Raw genomic sequence first — 12,286 nt, 5'->3', positions numbered from 1 at the left:
CGCTACTGCATTCCCACGAGAAGTCGGACATTATTCTACATCTACATCTACATTTATACTCCGCAAGCCACCCAAAAATGTGTGGCGGAGGGCATTTTACGTGCCACTATCATTACCTCCCTTTCCTGTTCCAGTCGCGTATGGTTCGCGGGAAGAACGATTGCCGGAAAGCCTCCGTGCGCGCTCGAATCTCTCTAATTTTACATTCGTGATCTGCTCGGGAGGTATAAGTAGGGGGAAGCAATATATTCGATACCTCATCCAGAAACGCACCCTCTCGAAACCTGGACAGCAAGCTACACCGCGATGCAGAGTCTGCCACTTGAGTTTATTAAACATCTCCGTAACGCTATCACGTTTACCAAATAACCCTGTGACGAAACGCGCCGCTCTTCTTTGGATCTTCTCTATCTGCTCTGTCAACCCGACCTGGTAAGGATCCCACACTGATGAGCAATACTCAAGTATAGGTCGAACGAGTGTTTTGTAAGCCACCTCCTTTGTTGATGGACTACATTTTCGAAGGACTCTCCCAATGAATCTCAACCTGGCACCCGCCTTACCAACAATTAATTTTATATGATCATTCCACATCAAATCGTTCCGTACGCATACTCCCAGATATTTTATAGAAGTAACTTTACCAGTGTTTGTTCCGCTATCATATAAACATACAATAAAGGATCCTTCTTTCTATGTATTCGCAATACATTACATTTGTCTATGTTAAGGGTCAGTTGCCACTCTCTCCACCACGTGCCTATCCGCTAAAGATCTTCCTGCATTTCGCTGCAATTTTCTAATGCTGCAACGTCTCTGTATACTACAGCATCATCCGCGAAAAGCCGCATGGAACTTCCGACACTATCTACTAGGTCATTTATATATATTGTGAAAAGCAATGGTCCCATAACACTCCATTGTGGCACGCCAGAGGTTACTTTAACGTCTGTAGACGTCTCTCCATTCAGAACAACATGCTGTGTTCTGTTCGCTAAAAACTCTTCAATCCAGCCACACAGGTGGTCTGATATTCCGTAGGCTCTTACTTTGTTTATCAGGCGACAGTGCGGAACTGTATCAAACGCCTTCCGGAAGTCAAGGAAAATGGTATCTACCTGGGAGCCTGTATCTAATATTTTCTGGGTCTCATGAATAAATAAAGCGAGTTGGGTCTCACACGATCGCTGTTTCCGGAATCCATGTTGCATCCTACAGAGTAGATTCTGGGTTTCCGGAAATGACATGATACGCGAGCAAAAAACATGTTCTAAAATTCTACAACAGACCGATGTCAGAGATATAGGCCTATAGTTTTGCGCATATGCTCGACGACCCTTCTTGTGGGTCTTGACAAATTTTCATCTGTCGCCATAGATTTATTTCAATGTCACAAACACGTCTGAAAGGTAAATATACAGGGTGTTACAAAAAGGTACGGCCAAACTTTCAGGAAACATTCCTCACACACAAATAAAGAAAAGATGTTTTGTGGACATGTGTCCGGAAACGCTTAATTTCCATGTTAGAGCTCATTTTAGTTCCGTCAGTATGTACTGTACTTTCTCGATTCACCGTCTGTTGGCCCATTCGAAGGAAGGTAATGTTGACTTCGGAGCTTGTGTTGACATGCGACTCATTGCTCTACAGTACTAGCATCAAGCACATCAGTACGTAGCATCAACAGGTTAGTGTTCATCACGATCGTGGTTTTGCAGTCAGTGCAATGTTTACAAATGCGGAGTTGGCAGATGCCCATTTGATGTATGGATTAGCACGGGGCAATAGCCGTGGCGCGGTACGTTTGTATCGAGACAGATTTCCAGAACGAAGGTGTCCCGACAGGAAGACGTTCGAAGCAATTAATCGGCGTCTTAGGGAGCACGGAACATTCCAGCCTATGACTCGCGACTGGGGAAGACCTAGAACGACGAGGACACCTGCAATGGACGAGGCAATTCTCCGTGCAGTTGACGATAACCCTAATGTCAGCGTCAGAGAAGTTGCTGCTGTACAAGGTAACGTTGACCACGTCACTGTATGGAGAGTGCTACGGGAGAACCAGTTGTTTCCGTATCGTGTACAGCGTGTGCAGGCACTATCAGCAGCTGATTGGCCTCCACGGGTACACTTCTGCGAATGGTTCATCCAACAATGTGTCAGTCCTCATTTCAGTGCAAATGTTCTCTTTACGGATGAGGCTTCATTCCAACGTGATCAAATTGTAAATTTTCACAATCAACATGTGTGGGCTGACGAGAATCCGCACGCAATTGTGCAATCACGTCACCAACACAGATTTTCTGTGAACGTTTGGGCAGGCATTGTTGGTGATGTCTTTATTGGGCCCCATGTTCTTCCACCTACGCTCAATGGAGCACGTTATCATGATTTCATACGGGAGACTCTACCTGTGCTGCTAGAACATGTGCCTTTACAAGTACGCCACAACATGTGGTTGATGCACGATGGAGCTCCTGTACATTTCAGTCGAAGTGTTGGTACGCTTCTCAAGAACACATTCGGTGACCGGTGAATTGGTAGAGGCGGACCAAATCCATGGCCTCCACGCTCTCCTGACCTCAACCCTCTTGACTTTCGTTTATGGAGGCATTTGAAAGCTCTTGTTTACGCAACCCCGGTACCAAATGTAGAGACGCTTCGTGCTCGTATTGTGGACGGCTGTGATACAATACGCCATTCTCCAGGGCTGCATCAGCGCATCAGGGATTCCATGCGACGGAGGGTGGATGCATGTATCCTCGCTAACGGAGGACATTTTGAACATTTCCTGTAACAAAGTGTTTGAAGTCACGCTGGTACGTTCTGTTGCTGTGTGTTTGCATTCCATGATTAATGTGATTTGAAGAGAAGTAATAAAATGAGCTCTAACATGGAAAGTAAGCGTTTCCGGACATATGTCCACATAACATATTTTCTTTCTTTGTGTTTGAGGAATGTTTCCTGAAAGTTTGGCCGTACCTTTTTGTAACACCCTGTATATACCTGGCAGGACTATTTACATATTGACATAATCGTCGGTATTGCTTTCGTTTCCCAAAAGTTATAAATATTTCAATTTCGGAAAAGAAGCTCTGTATTTCGCCAAGATATCGAAGAAGAAGGTTCCTTACATACTGGTTGTATCGAGTAAGAACTGGAGACGGCGATTAGAAAGCGGACAGAAATAACGAAGAAGGGTGTCCCTTATCCGAGGGATCGCTACCTGGTGAAGGGGCAAGTGTGGAAAATGTCCGGCGTGGCAAATGTCCGTAGTGGCAAATGTCCGGCATTCGTAAATATGACGGTGTGGAAAAGGATTTGGGAGGCAGCCGATGTCTGGTTTGTGGTTAGGGCTGGTATTGTTTGAGGTCCAGGCAGTGACGGCTACCGCGTCCCGAGAGGAACCGGTCGCCGGTCGGGTGCAGGTAAGCCCATGCGTTGCGTCCTTGCGGTCTGTGGAGGGGGCAGGACTGTACAGCTCTGGGGGGGGGGGGGGGAGGAGAGGGGGGGGAGTGCAGCCTCAGCCCGCAGAGGCGGTGCTCAAGGCCGCACCCGCAGTCGCTTCGCGCCGTCCGACGCGATCTGATCTGGTTGCTGGTGTTGTGTGTTGTGAGTGCCCGCCGAGCCAGTGTCTGACGCCGAAAGAAACCACGCGAGCGATGCTGCTGCACCCGCCTGCGCGCCGCTAAACTACAGCCGCGTCTGCCGGTGAGTGGACAACACCACCAGTGCGTCCGCCCTCGCAAGAGACGCGCCGTTAATTTGTTTATAAGCTAACTGAGGCGTCGGGCCTGTACAATTTTTATCGATTTCACATTTGTCGGTGTTTTCTGATGCAGCAACGCAAGTGTGGCTACTGAGCCACACACGCGCGCCCGCAAAAATGTCTATTGTCACCAGTAAATGAAGCACCGCATCCTCTTGTAACCAATTTATTAATATACGGTTTGGGGTGAGGCAGGTAATTCGCACACCACCCTTGCACCTTGTTTCAAACTCGGAAACAAGATTTAGCCTATAGAAAAAAAAAGCCGTCAAATGCGAGCAACATCAGGAGAAACGTGATTCCGGACTGCGCGTGGACGTGCGAGCTTTGTTTACATGTAGCGTTTGCCGACAACTTCGGTCAACTGTTACGGTGTTGTACCACTTTTCGTGTTATTTTATCCATGCTGGAGTTGTTGAACTCTGCCCTATTGTTTGGTTGACGCAGAACGCAATCAGCTTCAAGTACTTTTTAAAAGAATAATTTCACTGACCTGTTTCAGTCGTTATGCCCATCTTCAGATGGTTACACTTGTTTCATTAGAGTTGCCAACAACATATTCTGTGCTCCCGTGTTGCATAAGAATTTTATGAAGTAAGCGCACTGCTTCATATGCTATGCAGACGACTTGCATAATACAGAAAAATATGCTAACGGGCATGCAGATGAAAACATATAAAATGACTCAGTTATGTGCAGTTACATTTCTTCAGGTGAACGCGTTGTAATCTGCATTAGCAATCTATACATTTTCTATGTTATTTGCGACTACTGTATGAATATATACACTTTTTTTTACAGCAAATTCCGATAGGTGTGTGTCTCACAGCACTGGATTACTTGCACTAACTTGTTTTTCGCACTCTTCAAAATACCACCCCTTATCAGTGACATTTCAAGAGCAGGTACGAAGAACTTGGCCTTCTGGTTCTGCGAAAGGCCGACGCTGTTTACATCTGCTGGCGCATAGGCTACCCCCCTCCCTTTTTTGTCAAGTGGGTCGTATTTACATTCGGGCTCACTTTGCTTTCATAACACCCAACATTTTTAGAATGTTGTATCCAAGCGACCTTTCGTACTAGTTACCGTGCAATTTGCAAAACGAACAGCTTTCAGACTCTGCCAGAAATACCGACTAGGTGGTCTGATATTATGTATCTGTTGTGACAGGAATCTCTTTATATTGTAATTTCGTTTCTTTGTTTTGTATGTGTGGAATACATGACAGTAACAGAAATTAACACATTGTTTGGACATCAGTAAATTAATTGGAAAGCCTTACTCCTATTGGCGTCCATAGATCTTAATCAAGTATCTCGATTAATATCCCATGAGATATTCCATTTTCAGCAAACCGAAATGTGGCATGTGGTGATCGAACTGGCCACAGAACGGGATGATTGTGCCCAATCTATCTTGCTCATCTCATTCAAGACTTGCATGAAGTTACTTACTTAGCGTGACCATTACATTACATATCAAAACACAAAATCATTTACGTAAACCTTAATTCTCAGCAGCCAAATTTGGCGCTGGTGCGTCTTTGTTAGCAAAAATCAAGTGTTAGTAGATAAAATTATTAGCAGTCTTTTGTGTCTATATCCAGGCATTTCGATGCACAAGCTGATGACATGCAGACAATCTCTTATTGTTCAAATTGGTCTTGATGATATTTACAGCAACGGATGATAAGCATAATAAAATAAAATAGAATCGTTCTAAACCCACCAGTTAAGGAAAGAATGCAAAATCTTGCTACAAGCTGTACATTTGTTAGCATTTTAGTCCAGTTCGTGATTAAACTTTTGCCGGCGTCTTGCAATGTAACTTAAGTGCCATTGCACTTCAGCTCCAATAGAAGAGATTTTCATCATCTTTGAAGCAGTTCTGCCTCCAACTGAAATGTCTGCCTCCCAAGCTTTAATTTCCTCCAGTTTATTTGGATATCAAAGCGTTTCAGATGAGGTGGATTGAAAAGTTCTGTTTTGTGCATAAGTTAAAACAAGTACGTCTGTTACGGCGCGCTACTCTGTTCTTAGTTCGTTGGATCATAATTTCCCCAAATATAAAATCCTGTGGTACAGTGTTTCATAGTTTTGAAGGAAAGGGTTAAGTACATGATTATGAGGTGATGAATTCAGCCAATTGTTTGCTGTTCGTGAATTTATGACCATCATAGGAGAAAACTGTATTATTTTTTTCTATTTAAAAAAATCTGTTAACAAAATAGTCAACATTATACGTTGCAACTTAACTTGTATCAAAAAATTGCTTTCAAAAATATTATTTGATTTGTTCGGGGAAAGGGGGGGGGTGGATGTTGTCTACATACAAAAGGAGACATAACACACTGAGTTATAGAAATGTTATATGTAAGTGAATTTGAAATGGTATAAATTTGTTGATATATTCAGTTAAGATGCTCTTGGCACATGGTATTGAAAGCTATGTTTGGTAACGACCGGAAACAAGTGAATATCGGTCCGTAGTCACACACCTATAGACTACTCCACCGTAACACTTCTAACAGTGAACCAATAATATGTATCGTTCTTCAACGAAGTAAGCCGCGAGTAACGAAATGAATTTCGTAGGATCATGGGTACAGCTTGCGTGGGAGCATCGTTGCAGATCCGCCCAAACTGCGAGCGTCTTTTAAATCCGGCCTTGGCGAAGCTAGCATGTCGGCGCGCCACCTGCACATGTGTTTAAATCTCCGAAGGCGGAGCCAGATGCGCCACATGGCCACGCACGGATTTTGGTCACCCTTCGCGGTCGGCAAAAAAGACGAAGACGGCAGGAGAGACCCCGCGTCCCTCGCCGCGTGCTGACCAAACCAGAGCCAGCGTCAGCTCAGTGACACGGTTCCTTGCATCGCACGTTCAAAACAGGGCCGACACTCGGGCACTTTTCACAGTATCTCTAGCGATCCTGTGTGAATGAAGCAGACAATCTCGATGTGCACACATTAAGATACAGTTTAAATATCTCCACAATAACATTCTGCCAACTGGCAGTCATTTGATGGATTAAAACACCCTTTATTTTGCTCTGTTGTCAAGTAATGGCACAGTTAGAGACCCGTCGCATTGGTGTTTGCTTTATTGAAAACTTGCCGTTAATGGTATTGGATTTACAAATACATAAATAGATGACTTGTACATTTTTCGCAGAGCACATGATACTTTAGTTTATAGATGTTTAGCCCTACAATGAACAGAGCTGCACAGCACCAAAAGTATGGTGATTATGGTTGAGCTGAAAATTCGAGTGAGAATGAAATGACTGCTTATCTGACATTGGTGTCAGTTTCATTCTGCATCAAACTTGTAGCGCAGCTGTCATTTTTACACTTGTGAAGCTAAAATCTCTATTTGTCCCTGGCCAACTCACATACAAACCAACGCGCCATGTCGTTTTAATAAAAGCATGCTAGCCGTCTGACGATGAATGAGTAAATTATAAACGGGGAACGGTACTTTTTCAATAAACTAAAACAAACACAAAGTCAACGTTTATATCCACTACCAGTAAGATACTGAAGCAGATATATTTTCGTTTATCGGTTATGTACTTATTCTTTAAAATATATTCTTATTTATTTAAAGAATTATTATTTAAAGAAATCTTGTTTGGTTTATAGTGTATGTTTAGAACAGGAAGTTATTTAGATCTCTCGTTACATATTAGTTAAAGAGCATTGCTTTAATTAATAAAATGGCTCTAAGCACTATGGGACTTAACATCTGAGGCCATCAGTCCGCTAGACTTAGAACTAATTAAACCTAACTAACCTAAGGACGTCACACATCCATGCCCGGGGCAGGATTCGAACCTGCGACCGTAGCAGCAGCGCGGTTCCGGACTGAAGCTCCTAGAACAGCTCGGCCACAGCGGCCGGCTTTAGTTAATAATCGACGATTTCTGTAGGTAGCTAAATAGTTCAAAATGTCATAAGTCATCGAACTGTTTTCAGTCAAGTCTCATGGTTCCTCAGCTACGACGCTAGAAAAACGTAGTGCAGCTGTAATCGAAAAAGTCAGGTTTATCCATACTCGTAGAATGATCGGAGTCTGCGTGCAAGTACAGCTCTTCGATGAAATTTGCATGCTAGCTTCCGGCAGGAGTAGGATTTCATATATTAGAAACGAGATAATAATTATTCCCAAAGAATTAATGACCGTGAGTGCACGTTCTACGCGTCCAATATCATAGACTGGAACAGTCTGTTGGCATACTCAATTTCCATAGTGATGAATCTGTATCTTGTTAAAGAAAACTGTATCATACCTTTTCCAATCGACAAACGTGTTCTACAACTCCTTTTACATTGGCTCAAACACGGAAAATAAACATCTGACACCATTCGCGTCGGTGACCAACAATGCTTTTCTCGCACAAAATGAGACTAATCACAATTCACGTACTCTTCGCTCCAAGCTCAAGACAAAAGTGTTTTTTTTTTTACATTACGTTAACTTGATGAATAATGATAAACTCCACAAAATAGAGCTACATCCAAAGAGCGTCTAATCTTGCAGTCAAGACTTAGTCAAGTTAATACTCTTGTGTTACAACTGACCTAAACTTTATCACAGCATAAAAGAGTTATTGCCCCTGCAGACAGATGGCAGGGAGGTTTGCCAATAAATAATATGTTGTGTTTTACGTTTTCCGATATCTGGTGGCTTCTGTATGCTATAACCATCCTGCGTCCCGTTATTATGCTTTCATTACTGCGAAGTCTCGTCCGTGAAGCCATATTTTCAAATCATTCTACGAAATAAATATCAAGGGTAACATAAATAAATATAGAACAACCATTGGCTCTTCAATCGAAAGCATGACGTGTTATCACAGTGCTAATTGTCTCTTCAAGCTGTGTCAAAATATCAACCGTTTAAGTTGAAAAGGCCACATTCGTAAGGGGATTGCTCATTAATTGAGAGAACATGACATTTAGTCGCTCATTGGAACTAGCATCTCTTTTGATAAAATGGGTTGTCATTATGGACTTTAATATTACATTTCCAGGTTGAACATAATGGTACTGTACATATCGTTCCATGTGATGTGGGCATTCCTGGTCAGTTGAAAACGATGACAGAAGTGATAGAACAAAGTTTCTGCATGCGTCATAGAGTCAACATTTTTATCTAATAAAGAGTCGAAGGAGTGAAAGAGTAGCAGTAGTAGAGAAGACAGGCTTGTTGCCTATCCCCCTTGTATTCAGTACGTACATTCAGCAGTCAGTAAAGAAAGCAAAGAAGTATAGAAAGTATCGAGGGAAAATAAATAAAAATTTAAAGGTTTACAGGTGACGTAATTCTGTCGGAAACGTCAAAGAACTCATGAAGCTATTCAGCTTATCGCACACCGGCAAGAACAGTGACACATCTCAAAAATGCAATGCCTGAGAAAAGTTGACTTAAAAAATAGTATACAACTTATGCTGAAGTCGTGTAAGCTTCCTCAGGCAAATATTTTTGGCAGTAAATTCCATTATATTTTATGCAATACCTTTCGTAGTCGGTTTTTTCTCAAGTGTTGAATTTTTGAGTCGTGTTACTGTTCTAGCCGGGGGCGTGGTATCTGGATTAAGGCCACTGGGATGCAAGAGGCATTGTAATTGCAGGAGAAAGGAGAAAGACAGTAAAATTCGCGTGTGATCAAGCAGTGCTGGCGCTATCAGAAGAGGAGCTACAGAAGATGTTGAAGAATACTGCAAGGGCAAGGAGTATGGAATGAAGATAAATATAGAAAAGACTAAAGTGATGAGAATAAGCGTGAAGGAAGCTCCATTTAACACATTCCTAGACGGAATAATGACATAGCAGGAAACTGCACAGAAGAAATAAGAGAGAATTTGAAAAGGTAAAGCAGAAGGTGAAGACATTACTGACATCTAGAAGAATTCCATTGGGGCTGAGAAAGAAGATTTACTAAATTTTGGGTGTTGAATGTATTGTTATGTCATGGACAGTTAAAAAGAAAGAGGAAGTATATTTAAAAACTTCTGAAATGTGAATGTGGAAAAGAATGTTAGCTGAAGTGGACTGACAGACATAAGAATCAAGAAGTAGTGAGGAAAACACGGGAATTACTGGAAATGATCTGAAAGAGTAAAAAAAATCTTGCCTGGAACATACGCTGCGTAGGAATGGTCTGGAACAAGGACATGTAGAGGGAAAGGTGGAAGGAATGACAGGAAGGCGTAGGAAGAGAATTGGAATGGTGGATGGCATTAGAAGGGGACGAACATACAAACAGACGAAGCAAAATGCTCTAAACAGGACACCCTGGAAAGCTTCCAATTGAAACCTGTCATAAGATAGATACACCAAAGAAGAAGTAGTACAGGTCACTTGTAAGAACACGACACAGTACAACTATGTTAAATTTTATGCAGATACACGCAGGAAGACTGTGTTAATAACGGCGTTAGCGTAGAGAGAAATCAAGTACAACGACCCCGCTGTGTTATAATGTGTCCGTCGCTGCCGCAAATGGAAAAAAACGCACGTACGCAATTTTTTTTGCCGTTTATCTTTATCCGATAAGAGCCCCTTAACAGAAAGAGAAATAACGCGACCGATGCCTTGCTGTTATCTCTCCTCTCGCGATAACTGTAAGACGATACTGTTTAAATAAAAACGAGAACAACTTTCTTAAGCGACGCCGGTAATGATCGTTTGCCTAACCGTAACATGTCACAGATAATGACGCGTTGTGATTCACGTCGTAGCGTAGTAGTTTCGTTTTCGCGGGGTTCTTTTCGGTTCGAAAATGCTCACATTGTGCGCTTACTAAAAGCTAATGCTAACGGTACTGCTACCGGTATCCTGCCTGTCAGTTAGTTTCATGTCCCGTGGATCATTTTTTACGATTGATCGTTATTACACTACTGGCCATTAAAATTGCTACACCAAGAAGAAATGCAGATGATAAACGGGTATTCATTGCACAAATATATTATACTAGAACTGACATGTGATTACATTTTCACTAAATTTGGGTGCATAGATCCTGAGAAATCAGTACCCAGAACAACCACCTCTGGCCGTAATGACGGCCTTGATACGCCCGGGCATTGAGTCAAACAGAGCTTGGATGGCATGTACAGGTACAGCTGCCCATGCAGCTTCAACACGATACCACAGTTCATCAAGAGCAATGACTGACGTATTGTGACGAGACAGTTGCTCGGCCACCATTGACCAGACGTTTTCAGTTGGTGAGAGATCTGCAGAATGTGCTGGCCAGGGCAGCAGTCGAACATTTTCTGTATCCAGAAAGGCCCGTACAGGACCAGCAACATGCGGTCGTGCATTATACTGCTGAAATGTAGGGTTTCGCAGGGATCGAATGAAGGGTAGAGCCACGGGTTGTAACGCATCTGAAATGTAACGTCCACTTTTCAAATTGCCATCAATGCAAACAAGAGGTGACCGAGACGTATAACCAGTGGCACCCCATAGCATCACGCCGGGTGATACGCCAGTATGGCGATGACGAATACACGCTTCCAATGTGCGTTCCCCGCGATGTCGCCAAACACGGATGCGACCATCATGATGCTGTAAACAGAACCCGGATTCATCCGAAAAAATGGCATTTTGCCATTCGTGCACCCAGGTTCGTCGTTGAGTACACCATCGCAGGCGCTCCTGTCTGTGATGCAGCGTCAAGGGTAACCGCAGTCACGGTCTCGGAGCTGATAGTCCATGCTACTGCAAACGTCGTCGAACTGTTCGTGCAGGTTGTTGTCTTGCAAACGTCCCCATCTGTTGACTCAGGGATCGAGACGTCGCTGCACAATCCGTTACAGTCATGCGGATAAGATGCCTGTCATCTCGACTGCTAGTGATACGAGGCCGTTGGGATCCAGCAAGGCGTTCCGTATTACCCTCCTGAACCCACCGATTCCATATTCTGCTAACAGTCATTGGATCTCCACCAACGCGAGCAGCAGTGACGCGATACGATAAACCGCAATCGCGATAGGCCACAATCCGATCTTTATCAAAGTCGGAAACGTGATGGTACGCATTTCTCCTCCTTACACGAGGCATCACGACAGCGTTTCACCAGGCAACGCCGGTCAACTGCTGTTTGTGTATGAGAAAACTTTCCTCATGTCAGCAATTTGTAGGTGTCGCCACCGGCGCCAACCTTGTGTGAATGCTCTGAAAAGCTAATCATTTGCATATCACAGCATCTTCTTCCTGTTGGTTAAATTTCGCGTCTGTAGAACGTCGTCTTCGTGGTGTAGCAATTTTAATGGCCAGTAGTGTGTGTGGAACGAGTCATGGCTACAGGCTGACTATTATATGCGTCCAGTCACACTAATGTGACCATCGCGAATGTTCAAGATCAACGTCCGACAACCACTCACACACGGCGGGTGGCAGCACTGGCAGTGGAGGGTATGTAGTGGGGGGTGAGTACCGGATTTGGGGGGGGGGGGGGTGGCAGGGACAATGCAGGCGTTGTAATGCAGAAACGTAGCGATTTATC

General features: G+C 43.5%; 1 protein-coding gene across 1 annotated transcript in view; it reads left to right on the top strand.

Annotated features, from left to right (window-relative positions):
• The first annotated feature begins 3,575 nt into the window (after positions 1 to 3,575).
• Positions 3,576 to 12,286, top strand: part of LOC124796313 (semaphorin-5A) — a 666,040-nt gene continuing 657,329 nt past the window's right edge. The window contains exon 1 of the mRNA XM_047260440.1: positions 3,576 to 3,711. The gene's annotated coding sequence lies outside the window, so the exon portion shown is untranslated. The remainder of the gene's footprint in view (positions 3,712 to 12,286) is intronic.

Source organism: Schistocerca piceifrons, chromosome 4 (assembly GCF_021461385.2).
Source record: "Schistocerca piceifrons isolate TAMUIC-IGC-003096 chromosome 4, iqSchPice1.1, whole genome shotgun sequence".
NCBI lineage: Eukaryota > Metazoa > Arthropoda > Insecta > Orthoptera > Acrididae > Schistocerca > Schistocerca piceifrons.
Note: the sequence above shows the minus strand (reverse complement) of the source record. Positions and strands in the feature narration are given on the sequence as shown.